This window comes from Pleurodeles waltl, chromosome 12, assembly GCF_031143425.1.
Source record: "Pleurodeles waltl isolate 20211129_DDA chromosome 12, aPleWal1.hap1.20221129, whole genome shotgun sequence".
NCBI classification, from domain to species: domain Eukaryota; kingdom Metazoa; phylum Chordata; class Amphibia; order Caudata; family Salamandridae; genus Pleurodeles; species Pleurodeles waltl.
The window spans coordinates 7,821,036-7,839,708 of record NC_090451.1 but is presented as its reverse complement, the minus strand read 5'-3'; the positions used below and the strand labels follow the sequence as shown (position 1 = coordinate 7,839,708).

Here is an 18,673-nt window from a genome sequence, read left to right as displayed (position 1 = left end):
TGGCTACAAGGGGGTGTGTCTCTTAAGAGGGCCGAAAGATACACTGAAGGCGAAGGTGAAGTGAAAGAAGAAAGAAAGATCAAAGGAAGTCGACAGTGATTGAGAGAAAACTCACAAAGGCAAATTGAGCAAAAGACAAGGCCTGGGGAGTTAGACTAGTTCATTGCAAATTTACGCCGCAGATGAGCATGACAACTGACCCTTGTACAGTGGTGCTGAAACAATTTTCAGTGTGGGGGTGCTGCCATCAAAAGGCTTCTGAAAATCCAGGAATTATACAAAGAACTAGTCCTGCGGAATGAGCCACGCACATTCAGAAAGAGTGGTGATGCGTTGGTTACTTATTGGTAATCTTCATTAGCCTTAGTCCATTGCGTCCTTGTGACAGTCATTACAAAGTAAGGTGATGTCACCTTCCAACAGGAAGAAAGAACAGGAGGATCCTTAAATGCTAGCCCCAGGCACCCAACCTGGGTGCCAAGCCCTTGCCAAAGGACTGATGGGAAGGTGGGCAGGATGTAATGTTTGTGACAAAGACAAGGTGGACTAAGGGTAATGCAGAGTTCAAAACATTGGTACTCAAATGCAAAACAGAAAAATTATTAAGCCATAATGCTTGACAAATGTATGCTCTGAGGACCAAGTAGCCACCCTAGGAATTTCCTAGATTGTTACTCACTGGAATTCAACCCAGGAGGTGGCCATTCCTCTCGTAGACCATCCCTGAACTGGAAGATATTCTTAAAAGCCTTGCAAAGCCAGAAAAATTGACAACTTAATCCACCTACTCAGAGTCATAAAAGTCACCTTCTTGTCTTTTCCAGGCTGTCCAAAAGTCACAAACAAGGAGTCGGTTTTCCTGAACTGCAGAGGCCTGGTGACATAAATGAAAAGAGCTCTTTAAACATCAAGTGTATTCAGAAAATGTTCCTCCGGAGAGGAAGGAGAGGGAATGAAAGAAGGAAGAATTATTTCCTAAGATCTATCAAAAATAGACTTAACCTTTGCAGCAAAGGTAAGGCTAGGCCTTAAAGTTACCCCATCTTCCAAAGTATCAAATGAAGAGAGGACAGCATTTTAAGGCTCCCAGCTCCCCAATTGTTCTCAGCAAGGTGATAGGAAATAGGAAAATAACTTTATAGGAAACAATCTTTATGTCTACAGTATCCAGATCCTCAAAGAGATAAAATTGCAAAGCCTATAAAAGAGTAGGAAGATTCTGAGTTGGAGAAAAGGGATTTTTCAACTGGTCTTACAATTGACAAAAGATCAGAACAGTCTAGACACCAAAGATTGTAACATCTTCGAAGGTACAGAAAAGTCCCTAAAAACCTTTATCGCAAAGCAATGACCTTTCAGAGTGGAAAGAGATTCAAGTGAAACCCATTCAGAAGAAAATGCAAAATAGCAGACAAACTACAGGTAGGTGCCAAAAGATCATGAGCAGAACATCACGTCTCAAAAGACTTCCAGTTCTTTGAGTAAGAATTCGAAGTAGAAGGCCTGCTGGAGTGCTGAATTAACTCCACTAAGGAAGAGGAAAGACCCTTTGCTAGCAGTCCAGACTTCTCAACCTCCAAAGCGATAGAGTGAGTTGGAGCAAGAAGGTCAGGGACGACGTTCTGAGAGAGACACACTTGAGCAGTACCCAATGAGGTAGAAGAGCCAGGGTTCAGAAGAGGAAACCATGACATCTCTGGCCAATAAGGGCCCACAAGAATAAAGTTCCCTCGCCCCTGCTGAGACTTGAAGAGAACCATCTGGATCAATAAAAAGTGGGGGAATGTATAAAGGAGACTTCTCAGCCACTTTATCACCAATACGTCCACTACCTAGGCTCCTTGTTCCGGAAGCCTGGATCAGAATCGACAAAGATGAGCATTGTCCTTGTTTCAAAAGAGATCCAGAAAGGGTTTCACAAACTCTCGGCATATCTCTCAAAACAACGACCTGGATAACGTCAACTCCAGCAAATTTGGAAACCTCCAGCTGTCTGCCATCACATTGTCGGTGCCCTTGATGTGTACTGCCCACGTGTGCAACAGGTTGATCTCTGCCCAACAACCCAATTGTTCTGCTATTGTATTGAGGGATTTTGAATGCATGCTTCACTGTTGGTTAATGTAAAAGACAGCTACCTTATTCTCTGTCTTTACTAGCACATTTTTTTGAGACAGATGATGATGGGAAAACTTCAAAGCCCTGAAGATTACCATCAACTCCATCTATTTCCATGACCTCCGACTCTCTAGGAAAGACCACTTGAATCGACAGGATCAGTCCAACACAGTAGCTCTCCAGCCAGGTTTGCTGGCATCTGTTGCGAGGAATTCAGGAGCATCCGGGTGTATTAGTGTCCACTTAGACCAGTGGTCTTCAAAATCTTTAATGCCGCATCCACCCAATGGGAAAAAAAAACATTGGTGCCTCCCCTCTGAATTGTCCACAATTCTTCTATTAAATTGACACTGTTTAAATATGTCTAGACCTATTTAAACATTGCAGTTAAGTTCTGTTACTGTTTTAAAAATGCAATCAAATACATGACCCCAAATATACTATTCTGGTCAGGCCTGCCCTACTAACCAATTGCAGCGTCATACTCTGCTGAGTAAACTGATCTCACGACAGTGAGGAATGCACAGGCCGGGTGGTGCCCGGCGCACGAAAGCGCGCCTTCTTGTGTTGTACGTCTCTTCGCGCAAATGCAAACTCAGATTTCCTGCACTGTGGTCGGCAGGAGAGACATGGGAAGGCGCAGTAGGGAAGGCTTGAGCAACGAACCGTTGGCTATGTTTTGTTGTTACTTTGTTGACATGAGCTCAAGTAATTTGAAGCAGAAGGAACGGCCAGACCTAAAAAAATCTCTCTTACCTCCAACGCCGAATAACCACTATAATTATAATATCTCAAAAGCAGCTGGCCTTGTAAACTTAATGAGCAAGCAAGCCGATGCATTTTGGGTTTTGTTGTAAAAGAATAAAAATACTATCCATCCTTTCCTTTTTTTCCGGCAACAAGCGATGTTACAAAGATATCACAGCACACAGTGAGATTGAGTGAAAGAAGAGGCATTGAGGCTGGCGTGCAGCACTCCACAGCTCTTGTTATTGTAATCCAGACAGGGGGCGGAAGGAGAAAAGTATGAAGGAATTGCGATAGTAAGACCAACTATTCTATCTATCTGCATTTCAAGGAAAAAGGATATCTGTATGACTCATGGCCGGTTAGCTCCGTTGGTTAGAGCGTGGTGCTAATGGCGCCAAGGTTGCAAGTGCGATTCCCGTACGGGCTAGGTTGCATTTTTTCTCTCAACTAAACTCTTTTTTTCTCATTTAATCAAGCTCTTATAAATCCATACACTCTGTTGCTCCAGTATACGTTCACTTTCCATTAGTCCTTCTTTTGCCACTGCTGACCAAAGCTCAAGCCGGCAGCGCCAGTAGAACAACACAAGTGCAAGGGATTGTCTCTCCAAGATGGAGACACTGCCTCAGACTATGTCTCGTGAGAGGTGGAGGGAGACAAAGAGCTGTTTATTAGATACGTGGGGATAAGAGGAACATAACTCAGGTGAACAGATTCTGGATAGTGATGCTATAGCTAGGATCAGCAACGTTACAGGGGAAAGGATAGGAAAATAATTAGGTGACAGAAGTATAGAAGTGGCTACAAGGGGGTGTGTCTCTTAAGAGGGCCGAAAGATACACTGAAGGCGAAGGTGAAGTGAAAGAAGAAAGAAAGATCAAAGGAAGTCGACAGTGATTGAGAGAAAACTCACAAAGGCAAATTGAGCAAAAGACAAGGCCTGGGGAGTTAGACTACTTCAATGCAAATTTACGCCGCAGATGAGCATGACAACTGACCCTTGTACAGTGGTGCTGAAACAATTTTCAGTGTGGGGGTGCTGCCATCAAAGGGCTTCTGAAAATCCAGGAATTATACAAAGAACTAGTCCTGCGGAATGAGCCACGCACATTCAGAAAGAGTGGTGATGCGTTGGTTACTTATTGGTAATCTTCATTAGCCTTAGTCCATTGCGTCCTTGTGACAGTCATTACAAAGTAAGGTGATGTCACCTTCCAACAGGAAGAAAGAACAGGAGGATCCTTAAATGCTAGCCCCATGCACCCAACCTGGGTGCCAAGCCCTTGCCAAAGGTCTGATGGGAAGGTGGGCAGGATGTAATGTTTGTGACAAAGACAAGATGGACTAAGGGTAATGCAGAGTTCAAAACATTGGTACTCAAATGCAAAACAGAAAAATTATTAAGCCATAATGCTTGACAAATGTATGCTCTGAGGACCAAGTAGCCACCCTAGGAATTTCCTAGATTGTTACTCACTGGAATTCAACCCAGGAGGTGGCCATTCCTCTCGTAGACCATCCCTGAACTGGAAGATATTCTTAAAAGCCTTGCAAAGCCAGAAAAATTGACAACTTAATCCACCTACTCAGAGTCATAAAAGTCACCTTCTTGTCTTTTCCAGGCTGTCCAAAAGTCACAAACAAGGAGTCGGTTTTCCTGAACTGCAAAGGCCTGGTGACATAAATGAAAAGAGCTCTTTAAACATCAAGTGTATTCAGAAAATGTTCCTCCGGAGAGGAAGGAGAGGGAATGAAAGAAGGAAGAATTATTTCCTAAGATCTATCAAAAATAGACTTAACCTTTGCAGCAAAGGTAAGGCTAGGCCTTAAAGTTACCCCATCTTCCAAAGTATCAAATGAAGAGAGGACAGCATTTTGAGGCTCCCAGCTCCCCAATTGTTCTCAGCAAGGTGATAGGAAATAGGAAAATAACTTTATAGGAATCAATCTTTATGTCTACAGTATCCAGATCCTCAAAGAGATAAAATTGCAAAGCCTATAAAAGAGTAGGAAGATTCTGAGTTGGAGAAAGGGATTTTTCAACTGGTCTTACAATTGACAAAAGATCAGAACAGTCTAGACACCAAAGACTGTAACATCGACGAAGGTACAGAAAAGTCCCTAAAAACCTTTATCGCAAAGCAATGAGCTTTCAGAGTGGAAAGAGATTCAAGTGAAACCCATTCAGAAGAAAATGCAAAATAGCAGACAAACTACAGGTAGGTGCCAAAAGATCATGAGCAGAACATCACGTCTCAAAAGACTTCCAGTTCTTTGAGTAAGACTTCGAAGTAGAAGGCCTGCTGGAGTGCTGAATTAATTCCACTAAGGAAGAGGAAAGACCCTTTGCTAGCAGTCCAGACTTCTCAACCTCCAAAGCGATAGAGTGAGTTGGAGCAAGAAGGTCAGGGACGACGTTCTGAGAGAGACACACTTGAGCAGTACCCAAGGAGGTAGAAGAGCCAGGGGTTCAGAAGAGGAAACCATGACATCTCTGGCCAATAAGGGCCCACAAGAATAAAGTTCCCTCCCCCCTGCTGAGACTTGAAGAGAACCATCTGGATCAATAAAAAGTGGGGGAATGTATAAAGGAGACTTCTCAGCCACTTTATCACCAATACGTCCACAACCTAGGCTCCTTGTTCCGGAAGCCTGGATCAGAATCGACAAAGATGAGCATTGTCCTTGTTTGAAAAGAGATCCAGAAAGGGTTTCACAAACTCTCGGCATATCTCTCAAAACAACGACCTGGATAACGTCAACTCCAGCAAATTTGGAAACCTCCAGCTGTCTGCCATCACATTGTCGATGCCCTTGATGTGTACTGCCGACGTGTGCAACAGGTTGATCTCTGCCCAATAACCCAATTGTTCTGCTATTGCATTGAGGGATTTTGAATGCATGCTTCACTGTTGGTTAATGTAAAAGACAGCTACCTTATTCTCTGTCTTTACTAGCACATTTTTTTGAGACAGATGATGATGGGAAAACTTCAAAGCCTTGAAGATTACCATCAACTCCATCTATTTCCATGACCTCCGACTCTCTAGGAAAGACCACTTGAATCGACAGGATCAGTCCAACACAGTAGCTCTCCAGCCAGGTTTGCTGGCATCTGTTGCGAGGAATTCAGGAGCATCCAGGTGTATTAGTGTCCACTTAGACCAGTGGTCTTCAAACTCTTTAATGCCGCATCCACCCAATGGGAAAAAAAAACATTGGTGCCTCCCCTCTGAATTGTCCACAATTCTTCTATTAAATTGACACTGTTTAAATATGTCTAGACCTATTTAAACATTGCAGTTAAGTTCTGTTACTGTTTTAAAATTGCAATCAAATACATGACCCCAAATATACTATTCTGGTCAGGCCTGCCCTACTAACCAATTGCAGCGTCATGTTCTGCTGAGTAAACTGATCTCACGACAGTGAGGAATGCACAGGCCGGGTGTTGCCCAGCGCACAAAAGCGCACCTTCTTGTGTTGTACGTCTCTTCGCGCAAATGCAAACTCAGATTTCCTGCACTGTGGTCGGCAGGAGAGACATGGGAAGGCACAGTAGGGAAGGCTTGAGCAACGAACCGTTGGCTATGTTTTGTTGTTACTTTGTTGACATGAGCTCAAGTAATTTGAAGCAGAAGGAACGGCCAGACCTAAAAAAAACTCTCTTACCTCCAACGCCGAATAACCACTATAATTATAATATCTCAAAAGCAGCTGGCCTTGTAAACTTAATGAGCAAGCAAGCCGATGCATTTTGGGTTTTGTTGTAAAAGAATAAAAATACTATCCATCCTTTCCTTTTTTTCCGGCAACAAGCGATGTTACAAAGATATCACAGCACACAGTAAGATTGAGTGAAAGAAGAGGCACTGAGGCTGGCGTGCAGCACTCCACAGCTCTTGTTATTGTAATCCAGACAGGGGGTGGAAGGAGAAAAGTATGAAGGAATTGCGATAGTGAGACCAACTCTTCTATCTATCTGCATTACATGGAAAAAGGATATATTTAGTTCTCATGGCCAGTTAGCTCAGTTGGTTAGAGGTGGTGCTAATAATGCCAAGGTCGCGGGTTCGATCCTTGTACGGGCCAGGTTGCACTTTTTCTCTCAACTAAACTCTTTTTTTATCATTTAATCAAGCTCTTATAAATCCATACACTCTGTTGCTCCAGTATACGTTCACTTTCCATTAGTCCTTCTTTTGCCACTGCTGACCAAAGCTCAAGCCGGCAGCGCCAGTAGAACAACACAAGTGCAAGGGATTGTCTCTCCAAGATGGAGACACTGCCTCAGACTATGTCTCGTGAGAGGTGGAGGGAGACCAAGAGCTGATTATTAGATGCGTGGGGATAAGAGGAACATAACTCAGGTGAACAGATTCTGGATAGTGATGCTATTGCTAGGATCAGCAACGTTACAGGGCAAAGGATAGGAAAATAATTAGGTGATAGAAGTATAGAAGTGGCTACAAGGGGGTGTGTCTCTTAAGAGGGCCGAAAGATACACTGAAGGCGAAGGTGAAGTGAAAGAAGAAAGAAAGATCAAAGGAAGTCGACAGTGATTGAGAGAAAACTCACAAAGGCAAATTGAGCAAAAGACAAGGCCTGGGGAGTTAGACTACTTCAATGCAAATTTACGTCGCAGATGAGCATGACAACTGACCATTGTACAGTGGTGCTGAAAATTTTTTCAGTGTGGGGGTGCTGCCATCAAAGGGCTTCTGAAAATCCAGGAATTATACAAAGAACTAGTCCTGCGGAATGAGCCACGCACATTCAGAAAGAGTGGTGATGTGTTGGTTACTTATTGGTAATCTTCATTAGCCTTAGTCCATTGCGTCCTTGTGACAGTCATTACAAAGTAAGGTGATGTCACCTTCCAACAGGAAGAAAGAACAGGAGGATCCTTAAATGCTAGCCCCAGGCACCCAACCTGGGTGCCAAGCCCTTGCCAAAGGACTGATGGGAAGGTGGGCAGGATGTAATGTTTGTGACAAAGACAAGGTGGACTAAGGGTAATGCAGAGTTCAAAACATTGGTACTCAAATGCAAAACAGAAAAATTATTAAGCCATAATGCTTGACAAATGTATGCTCTGAGGACCAAGTAGCCACCCTAGGAATTTCCTAGATTGTTACTCACTGGAATTCAACCCAGGAGGTGGCCATTCCTCTCGTAGACCATCCCTGAACTGGAAGATATTCTTAAAAGCCTTGCAAAGCCAGAAAAATTGACAACTTAATCCACCTACTCAGAGTCATAAAAGTCACCTTCTTGTCTTTTCCAGGCTGTCCAAAAGTCACAAACAAGGAGTCGGTTTTCCTGAACTGCAGAGGCCTGGTGACATAAATGAAAAGAGCTCTTTAAACATCAAGTGTATTCAGAAAATGTTCCTCCGGAGAGGAAGGAGAGGGAATGAAAGAAGGAAGAATTATTTCCTAAGATCTATCAAAAATAGACTTAACCTTTGCAGCAAAGGTAAGGCTAGGCCTTAAAGTTACCCCATCTTCCAAAGTATCAAATGAAGAGAGGACAGCATTTTAAGGCTCCCAGCTCCCCAATTGTTCTCAGCAAGGTGATAGGAAATAGGAAAATAACTTTATAGGAAACAATCTTTATGTCTACAGTATCCAGATCCTCAAAGAGATAAAATTGCAAAGCCTATAAAAGAGTAGGAAGATTCTGAGTTGGAGAAAAGGGATTTTTCAACTGGTCTTACAATTGACAAAAGATCAGAACAGTCAAGACACCAAAGATTGTAACATCTTCGAAGGTACAGAAAAGTCCCTAAAAACCTTTATCGCAAAGCAATGAGCTTTCAGAGTGGAAAGAGATTCAAGTGAAACCCATTCAGAAGAAAATGCAAAATAGCAGACAAACTACAGGTAGGTGCCAAAAGATCATAAGCAGAACATCACGTCTCAAAAGACTTCCAGTTCTTTGAGTAAGAATTCGAAGTAGAAGGCCTGCTGGAGTGCTGAATTAACTCCACTAAGGAAGAGGAAAGACCCTTTGCTAGCAGTCCAGACTTCTCAACCTCCAAAGCGATAGAGTGAGTTGGAGCAAGAAGGTCAGGGACGACGTTCTGAGAGAGACACACTTGAGCAGTACCCAATGAGGTAGAAGAGCCAGGGTTCAGAAGAGGAAACCATGACATCTCTGGCCAATAAGGGCCCACAAGAATAAAGTTCCCTCGCCCCTGCTGAGACTTGAAGAGAACCATCTGGATCAATAAAAAGTGGGGGAATGTATAAAGGAGACTTCTCAGCCACTTTATCACCAATACGTCCACTACCTAGGCTCCTTGTTCCGGAAGCCTGGATCAGAATCGACAAAGATGAGCATTGTCCTTGTTTCAAAAGAGATCCAGAAAGGGTTTCACAAACTCTCGGCATATCTCTCAAAACAACGACCTGGATAACGTCAACTCCAGCAAATTTGGAAACCTCCAGCTGTCTGCCATCACATTGTCGGTGCCCTTGATGTGTACTGCCCACGTGTGCAACAGGTTGATCTCTGCCCAACAACCCAATTGTTCTGCTATTGTATTGAGGGATTTTGAATGCATGCTTCACTGTTGGTTAATGTAAAAGACAGCTACCTTATTCTCTGTCTTTACTAGCACATTTCTTTGAGACAGATGATGATGGGAAAACTTCAAAGCCCTGAAGATTACCATCAACTCCATCTATTTCCATGACCTCCGACTCTCTAGGAAAGACCACTTGAATCGACAGGATCAGTCCAACACAGTAGCTCTCCAGCCAGGTTTGCTGGCATCTATTGCGAGGAATTCAGGAGCATCCGGGTGTATTAGTGTCCACTTAGACCAGTGGTCTTCAAAATCTTTAATGCCGCATCCACCCAATGGGAAAAAAAAACATTGGTGCCTCCCCTCTGAATTGTCCACAATTCTTCTATTAAATTGACACTGTTTAAATATGTCTACACCTATTTAAACATTGCAGTTAAGTTCTGTTACTGTTTTAAAAATGCAATCAAATACATGACCCCAAATATACTATTCTGGTCAGGCCTGCCCTACTAACCAATTGCAGCGTCATACTCTGCTGAGTAAACTGATCTCACGACAGTGAGGAATGCACAGGCCGGGTGGTGCCCGGCGCACGAAAGCGCGCCTTCTTGTGTTGTACGTCTCTTCGCGCAAATGCAAACTCAGATTTCCTGCACTGTGGTCGGCAGGAGAGACATGGGAAGGCGCAGTAGGGAAGGCTTGAGCAACGAACCGTTGGCTATGTTTTTTTGTTACTTTGTTGACATGAGCTCAAGTAATTTGAAGCAGAAGGAACGGCCAGACCTAAAAAAATCTCTCTTACCTCCAACACCGAAAAACCACTATAATTATAATATCTCAAAAGCAGCTGGCGTTGTAAACTTAATGAGCAAGCAAGCCGATGCATTTTGGGTTTTGTTGTAAAAGAATAAAAATACTATCCATCCTTTCCTTTTTTTCCGGCAACAAGCGATGTTACAAAGATATCACAGCACACAGTGAGATTGAGTGAAAGAAGAGGCATTGAGGCTGGCGTGCAGCACTCCACAGCTCTTGTTATTGTAATCCAGACAGGGGGCAGAAGGAGAAAAGTATGAAGGAATTGCGATAGTAAGACCAACTCTTCTATCTATCTGCATTTCAAGGAAAAAGGATATCTGTATGACTCATGGTCGGTTAGCTCCGTTGGTTAGAGCGTGGTGCTAATGGCGCCAAGGTCGCAAGTTCGATTCCTGTACGGGCTAGGTTGCATTTTTTCTCTCAACTAAACTCTTTTTTTCTCATTTAATCAAGCTCTTATAAATCCATACACTCTGTTGCTCCAGTATACGTTCACTTTCCATTAGTCCTTCTTTTGCCACTGCTGACCAAAGCTCAAGCCGGCAGCGCCAGTAGAACAACACAAGTGCAAGGGATTGTCTCTCCAAGATGGAGACACTGCCTCAGACTATGTCTCGTGAGAGGTGGAGGGAGACCAAGAGCTGTTTATTAGATACGTGGGGATAAGAGGAACATAACTCAGGTGAACAGATTCTGGATAGTGATGCTATAGCTAGGATCAGCAACGTTACAGGGGAAAGGATAGGAAAATAATTAGGTGACAGAAGTATAGAAGTGGCTACAAGGGGGTGTGTCTCTTAAGAGGGCCGAAAGATACACTGAAGGCGAAGGTGAAGTGAAAGAAGAAAGAAAGATCAAAGGAAGTCGACAGTGATTGAGAGAAAACTCACAAAGGCAAATTGAGCAAAAGACAAGGCCTGGGGAGTTAGACTACTTCAATGCAAATTTACGCCGCAGATGAGCATGACAACTGACCCTTGTACAGTGGTGCTGAAACAATTTTCAGTGTGGGGGTGCTGCCATCAAAGGGCTTCTGAAAATCCAGGAATTTTACAAAGAACTAGTCCTGCGGAATGAGCCACGCACATTCAGAAAGAGTGGTGATGCGTTGGTTACTTATTGGTAATCTTCATTAGCCTTAGTCCATTGCGTCCTTGTGACAGTCATTACAAAGTAAGGTGATGTCACCTTCCAACAGGAAGAAAGAACAGGAGGATCCTTAAATGCTAGCCCCATGCACCCAACCTGGGTGCCAAGCCCTTGCCAAAGGACTGATGGGAAGGTGGGCAGGATGTAATGTTTGTGACAAAGACAAGATGGACTAAGGGTAATGCAGAGTTCAAAACATTGGTACTCAAATGCAAAACAGAAAAATTATTAAGCCATAATGCTTGACAAATGTATGCTCTGAGGACCAAGTAGCCACCCTAGGAATTTCCTAGATTGTTACTCACTGGAATTCAACCCAGGAGGTGGCCATTCCTCTCGTAGACCATCCCTGAACTGGAAGATATTCTTAAAAGCCTTGCAAAGCCAGAAAAATTGACAACTTAATCCACCTACTCAGAGTCATAAAAGTCACCTTCTTGTCTTTTCCAGGCTGTCCAAAAGTCACAAACAAGGAGTCGGTTTTCCTGAACTGCAAAGGCCTGGTGACATAAATGAAAAGAGCTCTTTAAACATCAAGTATATTCAGAAAATGTTCCTCCGGAGAGGAAGGAGAGGGAATGAAAGAAGGAAGAATTATTTCCTAAGATCTATCAAAAATAGACTTAACCTTTGCAGCAAAGGTAAGGCTAGGCCTTAAAGTTACCCCATCTTCCAAAGTATCAAATGAAGAGAGGACAGCATTTTGAGGCTCCCAGCTCCCCAATTGTTCTCAGCAAGGTGATAGGAAATAGGAAAATAACTTTATAGGAATCAATCTTTATGTCTACAGTATCCAGATCCTCAAAGAGATAAAATTGCAAAGCCTATAAAAGAGTAGGAAGATTCTGAGTTGGAGAAAGGGATTTTTCAACTGGTCTTACAATTGACAAAAGATCAGAACAGTCTAGACACCAAAGACTGTAACATCGACGAAGGTACAGAAAAGTCCCTAAAAACCTTTATCGCAAAGCAATGAGCTTTCAGAGTGGAAAGAGATTCAAGTGAAACCCATTCAGAAGAAAATGCAAAATAGCAGACAAACTACAGGTAGGTGCCAAAAGATCATGAGCAGAACATCACGTCTCAAAAGACTTCCAGTTCTTTGAGTAAGACTTCGAAGTAGAAGGCCTGCTGGAGTGCTGAATTAATTCCACTAAGGAAGAGGAAAGACCCTTTGCTAGCAGTCCAGACTTCTCAACCTCCAAAGCGATAGAGTGAGTTGGAGCAAGAAGGTCAGGGACGACGTTCTGAGAGAGACACACTTGAGCAGTACCCAAGGAGGTAGAAGAGCCAGGGGTTCAGAAGAGGAAACCATGACATCTCTGGCCAATAAGGGCCCACAAGAATAAAGTTCCCTCCCCCTGCTGAGACTTGAAGAGAACCATCTGGATCAATAAAAAGTGGGGGAATGTATAAAGGAGACTTCTCAGCCACTTTATCACCAATACGTCCACAACCTAGGCTCCTTGTTCCGGAAGCCTGGATCAGAATCGACAAAGATGAGCATTGTCCTTGTTTGAAAAGAGATCCAGAAAGGGTTTCACAAACTCTCGGCATATCTCTCAAAACAACGACCTGGATAACGTCAACTCCAGCAAATTTGGAAACCTCCAGCTGTCTGCCATCACATTGTCGATGCCCTTGATGTGTACTGCCGACGTGTGCAATAGGTTGATCTCTGCCCAATAACCCAATTGTTCTGCTATTGCATTGAGGGATTTTGAATGCATGCTTCACTGTTGGTTAATGTAAAAGACAGCTACCTTATTCTCTGTCTTTACTAGCACATTTTTTTGAGACAGATGATGATGGGAAAACTTCAAAGCCTTGATTATTACCATCAACTCCATCTATTTCCATGACCTCCGACTCTCTAGGAAAGACCACTTGAATCGACAGGATCAGTCCAACACAGTAGCTCTCCAGCCAGGTTTGCTGGCATCTGTTGCGAGGAATTCAGGAGCATCCAGGTGTATTAGTGTCCACTTAGACCAGTGGTCTTCAAACTCTTTAATGCCGCATCCACCCAATGGGAAAAAAAAACATTGGTGCCTCCCCTCTGAATTGTCCACAATTCTTCTATTAAATTGACACTGTTTAAATATGTCTAGACGTATTTAAACATTGCAGTTAAGTTCTGTTACTGTTTTAAAAATGCAATCAAATACATGACCCCAAATATACTATTCTGGTCAGTCCTGCCCTACTAACCAATTGCAGCGTCATGCTCTGCTGAGTAAACTGATCTCACGACAGTGAGGAATGCACAGGCCGGGTGGTTGCCGGCGCACGAAAGCGCGCCTTCTTGTGTTGTACGTCTCTTCGCGCAAATGCAAACTCAGATTTCCTGCACTGTGGTCGGCAGGAGAGACATGGGAAGGCGCAGTAGGGAAGGCTTTAGCAACGAACCGTTGGCTATGTTTTGTTGTTACTTTGTTGACATGAGCTCAAGTAATTTGAAGCAGAAGGAACGGGCAGACCTAAAAAAAAAATTCTTACCTCCAACGCCGAATAACCACTATAATTATAATATCTCAAAAGCAGCTGGCCTTGTAAACTTAATGACCAAACAAGCCGATGCATTTTGGGTTTTGTTGTAAAAGAATAAAAATACTATCCCTCCTTTCCTTTTTTTCCGGCAACAAGCGATGTTACAAAGATATCACAGCACACAGTGAGATTGAGTGAAAGAAGAGGCACTGAGGCTGGCGTGCAGCACTCCACAGCTCTTGTTATTGTAATCCAGACAGGGGGCGGAAGGAGAAAAGTATGAAGGAATTGCGATAGTAAGACCAACTCTTCTATCTATCTGCATTTCATGGAAAAAGGATATTGGCAGTACTCATGGTATGTTAGCTCAGTTGGTTAGAGCATGGTGCTAATAACGCCAAGGTTTGCGGGTTCGATCCCCGTACGGGGCAGGTTGCATTTTTTCTCTCAACTAAACTCTTTTTTTCTCATTTAATCAAGGTCTTATAAATCCATACACTCTGTTGCTCCAGTATACGTTCACTTTCCATTAGTCCTTCTTTTGCCACTGCTGACCAAAGCTCAAGCCGGCAGCGCCAGTAGAACAACACAAGTGCACGGGATTGTCTTTCCAAGATGGAGACACTGCCTCAGACTATGTCTCGTGAGAGGTGGAGGGAGACCAAGAGCTGATTATTAGATGCGTGGGGATAAGAGGAACATAACTCAGGTGAACAGATTCTGGATAGTGATGCTATAGCTAGGATCAGCAACGTTACAGGGGAAAGGATAGGAAAATAATTAGGTGACAGAAGTATAGAAGTGGCTACAAGGGGGTGTGTCTCTTAAGAGGGCCGAAAGATACACTGAAGGCGAAGGTGAAGTGAAAGAAGAAAGAAAGATCAAAGGAAGTCGACAGTGATTGAGAGAAAACTCACAAAGGCAAATTGAGCAAAAGACAAGGCCTGGGGAGTTAGACTACTTCAATGCAAATTTACACCGCAGATGGGCATGACAACTGACCCTTGTACAGTGGTGCTGAAACAATTTTCAGTGTGGGGGTGCTGCCATCAAAGGGCTTCTGAATATCCAGGAATTATACAAAGAACTAGTCCTGTGGAATGAGCCACGCACATTCAGAAAGAGTGGTGATGCGTTGGTTACTTATTGGTAATCTTCATTAGCCTTAGTCCATTGCGTCCTTGTGACAGTCATTACAAAGTAAGGTGATGTCACCTTCCAACAGGAAGAAAGAACAGGAGGATCCTTAAATGCTAGCCCCATGCACCCAACCTGGGTGCCAAGCCCTTGCCAAAGGACTGATGGGAAGGTGGGCAGGATGTAATGTTTGTGACAAAGACAAGATGGACTAAGGGTAATGCAGAGTTCAAAACATTGGTACTCAAATGCAAAACAGAAAAATTATTAAGCCATAATGCTTGACAAATGTATGCTCTGAGGACCAAGTAGCCACCCTAGGAATTTCCTAGATTGTTACTCACTGGAATTCAACCCAGGAGGTGGCCATTCCTCTCGTAGACCATCCCTGAACTGGAAGATATTCTAAAAAGCCTTGCAAAGCCAGAAAAATTGACAACTTAATCCACCTACTCAGAGTCATAAAAGTCACCTTCTTGTCTTTTCCAGGCTGTCCAAAAGTCACAAACAAGGAGTCGGTTTTCCTGAACTGCAGAGGCCTGGTGACATGAATGAAAAGAGCTCTTTAAACATCAAGTGTATTCAGCAAATGTTCCTCCGGAGAGGAAGGAGAGGGAATGAAAGAAGGAAGAATTATTTCCTAAGATCTATCAAAAATAGACTTAACCTTTGCAGGAAAGGTAAGGCTAGGCCTTAAAGTTACCCCATCTTCCAAAGTATCAAATGAAGAGAGGACAGCATTTTAAGGCTCCCAGCTCCCCAATTGTTCTCAGCAAGGTGATAGGAAATAGGAAAATAACTTTATAGGAAACAATCTTTATGTCTACAGTATCCAGATCCTCAAAGAGATAAAATTGCAAAGCCTATAAAAGAGTAGGAAGATTCTGAGTTGGAGAAAAGGGATTTTTCAACTGGTCTTACAATTGACAAAAGATCACAACAGTCTAGACACCAAAGACTGTAACATCTTCGAAGGTACAGAAAAGTCCCTAAAAACCTTTATCGCAAAGCAATGAGCTTTCAGAGTGGAAAGAGATTCAAGTGAAACCCATTCAGAAGAAAATGCAAAATAGCAGACAAACTACAGGTAGGTGCCAAAAGATCATGAGCAGAACATCACGTCTCAAAAGACTTCCAGTTCTTTGAGTAAGACTTCGAAGTAGAAGGCCTGCTGGAGTGCTGAATTAACTCCACTAAGGAAGAGGAAAGACCCTTTGCTAGCAGTCCAGACTTCTCAACCTCCAAAGCGATAGAGTGAGTTGGAGCAAGAAGGTCAGGGACGACGTTCTGAGAGAGACACACTTGAGCAGTACCCAATGAGGTAGAAGAGCCAGGGTTCAGAAGAGGAAACCATGACATCTCTGGCCAATAAGGGCCCACAAGAATAAAGTTCCCTCGCCCCTGCTGAGACTTGAAGAGAACCATCTGGATCAATAAAAAGTGGGGGAATGTATAAAGGAGACTTCTCAGCCACTTTATCACCAATACGTCCACTACCTAGCCTAGGCTCCTTGTTCCGGAAGCCTGGATCAGAATCGACAAAGATGAGCATTGTCCTTGTTTGAAAAGAGATCCAGAAAGGGTTTCACAAACTCTCGGCATATCTCTCAAAACAACGACCTGGATAACGTCAACTCCAGCAAATTTGGAAACCTCCAGCTGTCTGCCATCACATTGTCGGTGCCCTTAATGTGTACTGCCGACGTGTGCAACAGGTTGATCTCTGCCCAATAACCCAATTGTTCTGCTATTGCATTGAAGGATTTTGAATGCATGCTTCACTGTTGGTTAATGTAAAAGACAGCTACCTTATTCTCTGTCTTTACTAGCACATTTTTTTGAGACAGATGATGATGGGAAAACTTCAAAGCCTTGAAGATTACCATCAACTCCATCTATTTCCATGACCTCCGACTCTCTAGGAAAGACCACTTGAATTGACAGGATCAGTCCAACACAGTAGCTCTCCAGCCAGGTTTGCTGGCATCTGTTGCAAGGAATTCAGGAGCATCCAGGTGTATTAGTGTCCACTTAGACCAGTGGTCTTCAAACTCTTTAATGCCGCATCCACCCAATGGGAAAAAAAAACATTGGTGCCTCCCCTCTGAATTGTCCACAATTCTTCTATTAAATTGACACTGTTTAAAAAAGTCTAGACCTATTTAAACATTGCAGTTAAGTTCTGTTACTGTTTTAAAAATGCAATCAAATACATGACCCCAAATATACTATTCTGGTCAGGCCTGCCCTACTAACCAATTGCAGCGTCATGCTCTGCTGAGTAAACTGATCTCACAACAGTGAGGAATACACAGGCCGGGTGGTGCCCGGCGCACGAAAGCGCGCCTTCTTCAGTTGTACGTCTCTTCGCGCAAATGCAAACTCAGATTTCCTGCACTGTGGTCGGCAGGAGAGACATGGGAAGGCGCAGTAGGGAAGGCTTGAGCAACGAACCGTTGGCTATGTTTTGTTGTTACTTTGTTGACATGAGCTCAAGTAATTTGAAGCAGAAGGAACGGCCAGACCTAAAAAAAACTCTCTTACCTCCAACGCCGAATAACCACTATAATTATAATATCTCAAAAGCAGCTGGCCTTGTAAACTTAATGAGCAAGCAAGCCGATGCATTTTGGGTTTTGTTGTAAAAGAATAAAAATACTATCCATCCTTTCCTTTTTTTCCGGCAACAAGCGATGTTACAAAGATATCACAGCACACAGTGAGATTGAGTGAAAGAAGAGGCACTGAGGCTGGCGTGCAGCACTCCACAGCTCCTGTTATTGTAATCCAGACAGGGGGCGGAAGGAGAAAAGTATGAAGGAATTGCGATAGTGAGACCACCTCTTCTATCTATCTGCATTACATGGAAAAAGGATATATTTAGTACTCATGGCTGGTTAGCTCAGTTGGTTAGAGCGTGGTGCTAATAACGCCAAGGTCGTGGGTTTGATCCCCGTACGGGCCAGGTTGCATTTTTTCTCTCAACTAAACTCTTTTTTTCTCATTTAATCAAGCTCTCATAAATCCATACACTCTGTTGCTCCAGTATACTTTCACTTTCCATTAGTCCTTCTTTTGCCACTGCTGACCAAAGCTCAAGCCGGCAGCGCCAGTAGAACAACACAAGTGCAAGGGATTGTCTCTCCAAGATGGAGACACTGCCTCAGACTATGTCTCGTGAGAGGTGGAGGGAGACAAAGAGCTGATTATTAGATGCGTGGGGATAAGAGGAACATAACTCAGGTGAACAGATTCTGGATAGTGATGCTATAGCTAGGATCAGCAACGTTACAGGGGAAAGGATAGGAAAATAATTAGGTGACAGAAGTATAGAAGTGGCTACAAGGGGGTGTGTCTCTTAAGAGGGCCGAAAGATACACTGAAGGCGAAGGTGAAGTGAACGAAGAAAGAAAGATCAAAGGAAGTCGACAGTGATTGAGAGAAAACTCACAAAGGCAAATTGAGCAAAAGACAAGGCCTGGGGAGTTAGACTACTTCAATGCAAATTTACGCCGCAGATGAGCCTGACAACTGACCCTTGTACAGTGGTGCTGAAACAATTTTCAGTGTGGGGGTGCTGCCATCAAAGGGCTTCTGAAAATGCAGGAATCATACAAAGAACTAGTCCTGCGGAATGAGCCACGCACATTCAGAAAGAGTGGTGATGCGTTGGTT

The 18,673-nt window shown here is 43.4% G+C and overlaps 1 non-coding gene across 1 annotated transcript; it reads left to right on the top strand.

Annotated features, from left to right (window-relative positions):
• The first annotated feature begins 17,889 nt into the window (after positions 1–17,889).
• Positions 17,890–17,963, top strand: TRNAI-AAU (transfer RNA isoleucine (anticodon AAU)). The gene has a single exon. It is a non-coding gene; the product is annotated as a tRNA-Ile (tRNA).
• The last annotated feature ends 710 nt before the right edge of the window (positions 17,964–18,673 follow it).